Source organism: Schistocerca cancellata, chromosome 1 (assembly GCF_023864275.1).
Source record: "Schistocerca cancellata isolate TAMUIC-IGC-003103 chromosome 1, iqSchCanc2.1, whole genome shotgun sequence".
Lineage (NCBI taxonomy): Eukaryota > Metazoa > Arthropoda > Insecta > Orthoptera > Acrididae > Schistocerca > Schistocerca cancellata.
The window spans coordinates 653342476-653349091 of record NC_064626.1 but is presented as its reverse complement, the minus strand read 5'-3'; the positions used below and the strand labels follow the sequence as shown (position 1 = coordinate 653349091).

The following is a 6616-nucleotide window of genomic DNA, read 5'->3' as shown; positions in this document are numbered from 1 at the left end:
TGATTATCCATGTGATCAGGACTGTAGAAACTTTTTTTCTTCTGAGGAGGTGTGGCGGTGGGAAAATTTTTTTTCTTCTGAGGAGGTGTGGTGGTGGAGGGGGTGTTTCAGTTCTGTTCAAGTACAGATGTTCATTCACAGAACCAGTATTGCAAAATATCAGCTGCTGAACTTTCATAAACTGTTTCAACATTCAGAACTGGAACGTCAGTTGCACCTATTAAAAATTGTGATACTATGGTGGTAGTTTGGAATAGATGTGTTGAACTGAGAGGTGTGCAATATCATTCAGGAAACATTTTTATTGATCACACAAATTCTTAACTGACAAATCAAAATCAAGAGACCCCTCACAGGTAACCATACAGTACAATATACCGCTTATAATAGTCTCAAAACTCTGCCATTAAAAGAAAATACAGAAATTATCAAATTGAATTCTCACACTAGCCATTTGCCAATGTCAAAGTTAAAATACTCCAAAAACCTCAGATCTATGGCACAATTTGCATTTGCCTTTTTTAAAAACAAATATATAACATGCATTAGTATTTCAAATCCCGTTGGATCCTTTTTACTATCACAGATGGGTTTACAAAAAACACCGCCACTGCCATTCAAATGGCGGTATAAGTGAACATGGAACTGTTACATCAGTAATGTACAATTACAGAACACAATCATCTTTAAACTTGTCTGTAATGAAGTTTATAGGATGTCTGTAACCAACAACACCCTTGCAAGCCCAAAATGTAACACATTTGATTTCCATTTCATAGAAGCCAAACTGAGGTGATTGTGTGTATTGAACCAGGGACTTAGAAACAACAGAGAGGCTTCGCACCACCATAGCCCTCAGTGGTTCACAATCCTTCAACAGGCCACACAGTCCACCCACCCCACCGTTGCCCCACACCGAACCCAGGGTTATTGTGCAGTTCGGCCCTCAGTGGAACCCCCCCTTGGGAACGTCTCATACAAGAGAGTGTAACCCCAAATGTTTGTGGAATAGAGTCATTATGGTGTAAGCATACGTGGAGATAGTGTTTGCACAGCAATCACCAACATAGTGTAACCAAGGCAGAATAAGGGGAATCAGCCCGCATTCACCGAGGCAGGTGGAAAACTGCCTTAAAAACCATCCACACGCTGGCTGGCACACCAAACCTACACACTAATCCACCTGGCGGATTCGTGCTGGGGACCGGCACGCCTTCCCACTTGGGTAGCAGCGCATTAGACCGCACGGCTAGCTAGTTGATACTAACCCAAGGTAATATGCCAGTGGCAGATCTGGCAGGTGGGTGCAACTCATCAACAGGTCGACGCAAATGGCACGCTCTATCCATCAGCCTCTGGTGCAAAGACAGACAATGTTTTCTTGCTGATCGCTCAACAGGGGAGACCACACACGGAAAGCTGTTAGATCACTGAAAATGCAGCGATAAACATAAGAAGTCTTAGAAGTTTTATGGACTTCACCAACTTGTACCGATAACAAGTGAGAAGCTGAAGATCAACTTAGTATTGACAACTTGTAAACATCATGCCACTTCTCGCTGCTGCAAAACTTTGGAAGAAGTAGAGCTGTGAGGACGGGGCACGAGTTGTGCTTGGGTAGCTCAGTCGGTAGAGCACTTGCCCACGAAAGGCAAAGGTCCCGAGTTCGCGTCTCGGTCCAGCATACAGTTTTAATCTGCCAGGAAGTTTCACTGATAGTTCTTTTACACTGACAAAACTTGGGTGGACAACAACATTACTTCTAGGAAATGTTGGCAGGGTTGTGACATGGAAGTATCACAGACTATGTTAATGGCAGCAGCAGCAGCAGCAGCAGCAGCAGCAGCAGCAGTGAATGCTGGACCCAATACTGGGTTTATTTATTAGTCTACGTCAATGTTATCTTCTTCAAAGTATATTACATATTATATTACAAAGTACATATTACAAAGTATATTACATATTATAACTTATGCCAGTGCTTTTTTCAATTTCAAAAACACTTCTGGAACTTTTTTTGGAATAGCTTTTCGCTCTCTCAGTGATTCATTTTTAATCTAATTTATGATTGTGAAAGACTGCACTTTAAGGTTTTCTTTATTTTTGGGTGCATAAAGTCACACGGGGCACACGTGGGGGCTAGGGCATCAGTACAGTATTTTTTTGGCCATAAATTCACCAACATGCAACGAAGTGTGTGCAGGTGCATTATCAAGGTTCAGAATCCATGAATCTTTCCACCACAAATCGGCTTTTGTATTTCAGTAGTGTTAACTAATTTATCTAACAATAATTGCTGCTGCACCTTGGAAGGACCAGTACAACATTCTGAAGCAGCCTGTAGAAGCACCGGGGCTCTTGTGAATGCACCTATGACATCAGACTATTCGCCTTGTCTGCCAAACTTTAAACTCCTGTGAAATCATTACTTGCTCCCTACCAGAGACAGCTCCTGGCACTCACAAGACCTGCAGTGCTATGTGCTGTGATGAACACACCACAGCCTGTCTTTCTTGTAGGCCTTGTAGAAGCTCCTTGTCTCTTAACTGGGTGGGCGGCATCGGGACTCCCTGACTCACTCACGAGTTTACCAACAGACTGTAGCTTATAGCTGATGTGTGCAATTTTCTTCCCTCTCATGGACTTATTTTTTGCTGCTCTAATGGAATTGCTGTTGGGAGAGTCTGCAGTTTCTCCCTCAACAGATTTACTTTTAGTAGCAGTTATTCATTTGCAGCACAAGTAACAGCTTATACACTGCTGAAAACCCGAGTGGTTTCCCTCGTTGCAAGGGACAACGTTGGTCTGCGAGGTGAGGCGAAATTTTAACTGCACTGACAACCAGATGTTTCCAAAAACAGGAACGCAGGAGCTAACCATCCACCCCTTGCAGATACGCAGCATCCACTTTCGCTCTCATGACACGTGTAGGAGAAACAGAAAATTTCCCACACAACATGCAGCAAAAAAAAGAGAGATCGCAATACCAAGTCACACCAAGAGGAGGAACAAAACAGCCAACACACTTTTCTTCCTTGACGTTTTAGTTTTGTTTTAAATCAAACTTACTTCTTTTTCCTCAATTAAATCACTATTCATTGGCACAGACATGTACAGACCGTCCAGTTTCAAAGGTGTCTGCCACTGTTCAGGTGATGTAAGGCTATCGACTATGTAAAGTTTTCTAATTTTCTATATTACCTGTCTGACCGTGTTGCTATATTATGAGACATAATCCTTTCTCCAAGATGAAAAGTCCATACCAGTTGGAAATCTCCAACACCAACTATGACACAATAAATTCACATGCTACTGCTTTATTGCATGTGTATTTCAGCTCTGTTATATGTATTACATTTTACTACATAATACAATTTTAATAATGTTCACAATACAGATCAGCCTTTACCACTTGCACACACTGTGCACCTTTTCTGGGTTTTCCTTGACAAGTGACATGATGATCATTGTAATGCCCGGCAAGGTCTGTTGGTCTGCGAGGTGAGGCGAAATTTTAACTGCACTGACAACCAGACGTTTCCAAAAACAGGAATGCAGGAGCTAACCACCCACCCCTTGCAGATACGCAGCATCCACTTTCGCTCTCATGACGCGTGTAGGAGAAACAGAAAATTTCCCACACAACATGCAGCAAAAAAAAGAGAGATCACAATATCAAGTCACACCAAGAGGAGGAACAAAACAGCCAACACATCTCTTCCACATCCCGTGATGGTTGTTTCGTCTTGACATGTTGGTGTGATTTCATGGACATGGCAGGATTCTTTCTTGAGGCTCATTGTATGCTCTGTAGCGAGATACTGACTGGATGCCATAACAGGTAAACAAGAGGCCACTTGGATCATTGAGACCTCTAAAGGCCAGCAAGCTAACTTAACATCATGTCTTAAGTTGTATATGTTGCCTGTTATTATTTCTTTTGCATATCTTACATTTTTAGGATCTGTTTTAAATTGCATTTAGTCGTGGTTTTTACTGTAATAACTCATTCTAGTTCTAGAAGGCACTGTGATGAGCATGTAATACGTATTTTCTGTAACATGACTTTTACTTGCCATTAATTCCTGCTAAAAATTAAAATAGTTCGGATTTTAGTTTACGAACTGTAGGTGACAGATAATGAGTTCTACTGTAATTTTACTTTCACATCTCTATTTTATATTTATCTAGTTGTCCTAAATTACGTAAACCGAGTATGCTTGTCTGCCATCTACTTTATCTCACTATTGTAGTCTAGGAGATACAAATGGTGGTAGAACTGATCTTCACGGTGGGAAATTTTCACCAGAAGAGAAAATCAACAGCAGCAATAACACAGTTTCAAAAGAGAAACTTTGAAAAAATACGTCGAATATTTAACTTTGAATTCACAGACATGTAACTTTTATTTAACATATGAAGAGTGACAAGAACCTTTCTGCAATTTTATGCCATTGTTGAGACAGTTTGATCTGTGTGTACAACTGCTTCATTTCCACATTTATCTTTCACATAGTATAACATCTGGCCTAACTGCAGTCTCTATAGATTATAAAGAAAAGTCAGCATACCTTTAATTTCACATTGCTTGCCTATGAAATCATGCAAAATCAGTTAGCAAAGGAGCACATAAGAGAAACTTTATGAAAAAATAGTTTGAAAATTTAACTTTGAATTCACAGACACGTAACTTTTATTTAACATATAAAGGGTGACATACCACCCAGTAAATTACTGCCGGAATGCCCTTTTCTACAATTTTATTGCACTGATGAGGCTGTCTCATTTGCATCTGCTTCAGCTTCTGCAACAAGTGAATCACCAAGTTTCTCTTTCATTCCACCACCCAATCGCTCTACCTTCATATTTAGTTCATCATACACCTGAAACAAAGAAGTAAGATTCCATGATTTTTGTACTCATTTAATTTTGTGTTCAGTTACCTGGCTCACTGTCAGCAGTCTGCTAATCTTAATGTTAATCTGAATGCCATACTAAATAACTAATGAAAGTAACTGTTCATTGTTTATAATGTTACGTTGATAACTGGAATTTGAAGTGAACACACAAAATTTTTTGAAGTGTTTTTTTCTCGGATATTTTGGAAGATTCCTTGTTTCAATTTTGCAGTACGTAAGCAGAGTCCAGCCAAATAAAAAAGGCTGGAGTGTTTTATTAGATGGCCATGGTTAAAGAGAAACATGATTTTAGTTCTCACTGCAAACAAAATCTTGTTTTGAAAGAAATTTTAGATTCCCAGTCAAAACATCACCCTCAAATTAGTCTATGTGATATTCAGTTCCAGGACATATTGCAAAGCACAAAGTGTAAAGTCTTCATAGTCCCAACAAACGGCAGTCATATTGGGTTGCTCCTCAAAATATTGATTACTCTCTGTATTTTCATATCACTGTCAACAAATTTCGAAGTTTCACTTAAAGGATTATTTCTCAAGACAATTTTGAGTCTTGTATTAACTGTGACATAGAATCACACATTAAACAGGTCTTCGCATGAAATACATGCATAAAACATGAGAAAAATCAAACAATGGAAAATCCAGGTTGGATTAATATTGTTACATAAAACATGACACAGAGATTAAAACTAATACTCAAAGGGGAAAGAGAAATACAAACATAGTAAGTGTGTGTGGTGGGAGGGGTAAGGCTGGAAGATTGCTTCGTATACCTACAACTACATCTATACTCTGCAAACCACTGTGAAGTGCATGGTATCATTCTTTTAGGTTCTCTTCAAGGTACATGAAACTGAAGGGACATATGCACTAAAATGTGTCCTGGCAACATTGTGAAACATGTCACTCATATGGATACAATGTATTTAAAGAACTGCCTTGGGCTGTGCATCAGCACTATAGTATGGCTCCCCACACTGTAGATAAGACTGTCCAGCACAGCTTGCAGAAATACCCTCACCACAGGACTAATATCCTATGGGTGTCTGAGGTGGTCCATGGCAGAGGCATTAGGGCTGCAGTCCTTCACCCTGGAACATCCTCTGCACATCCAAAAGGATTTAAATGGGGCAACTATGCTAGCCACGTTATGGTCTGGCATTACCTTTCATAAGATGGAACCAGATGAAAATGCACTACAAAAAAGAGGCACAGGTGCTCCTCTGGTTGGATGTCTTTGGTTCCTTAATGTGAAACAATTCTGGCACTAGACTGTAACCAATGGTTGACACAAAGTATGCTACAGGCAATATTCAACTTTTAAGTTAAATCCTTATATACTGCACCTATCACAGTACTCCTATGGAACGCAAGCAATGGTGTATGGGTTCCCAACACGACATTAACTCCAAATAATAAAACAGGCCATAGTGTTCCACAGTACTGTATTGATAGGAAATACTTGTTCAAAGTGTGTTTCACACACACAGACAGATGGCATGGAAGCAGGCTGTAATACAGATCAGCCATAAGAGAAAACTGTCCTATTCACAGTGGGTAGGACACCAAATTCATTGAATGACATGTAGCCTTTTGATGAGGGCTGCTTCCCTGCAACCCCTCAAAGCTAACACACAGTTATGTCTGGCATGTGACCTAGCAGTTGCTGGTATGTCTTGCACTGTTGCAGGTGCTCTT

The 6616-nt window shown here is 40.1% G+C and overlaps 1 long non-coding RNA gene across 1 annotated transcript; it reads left to right on the top strand.

The window, feature by feature from the left end:
- Positions 1-312: 312 nt before the first annotated feature.
- LOC126183508 (uncharacterized) lies at positions 313-4600 on the top strand. The gene is made up of 2 exons (XR_007536761.1): positions 313-2812; positions 3502-4600. It is a non-coding gene; the product is annotated as an uncharacterized LOC126183508 (long non-coding RNA).
- Positions 4601-6616: the final 2016 nt, after the last annotated feature.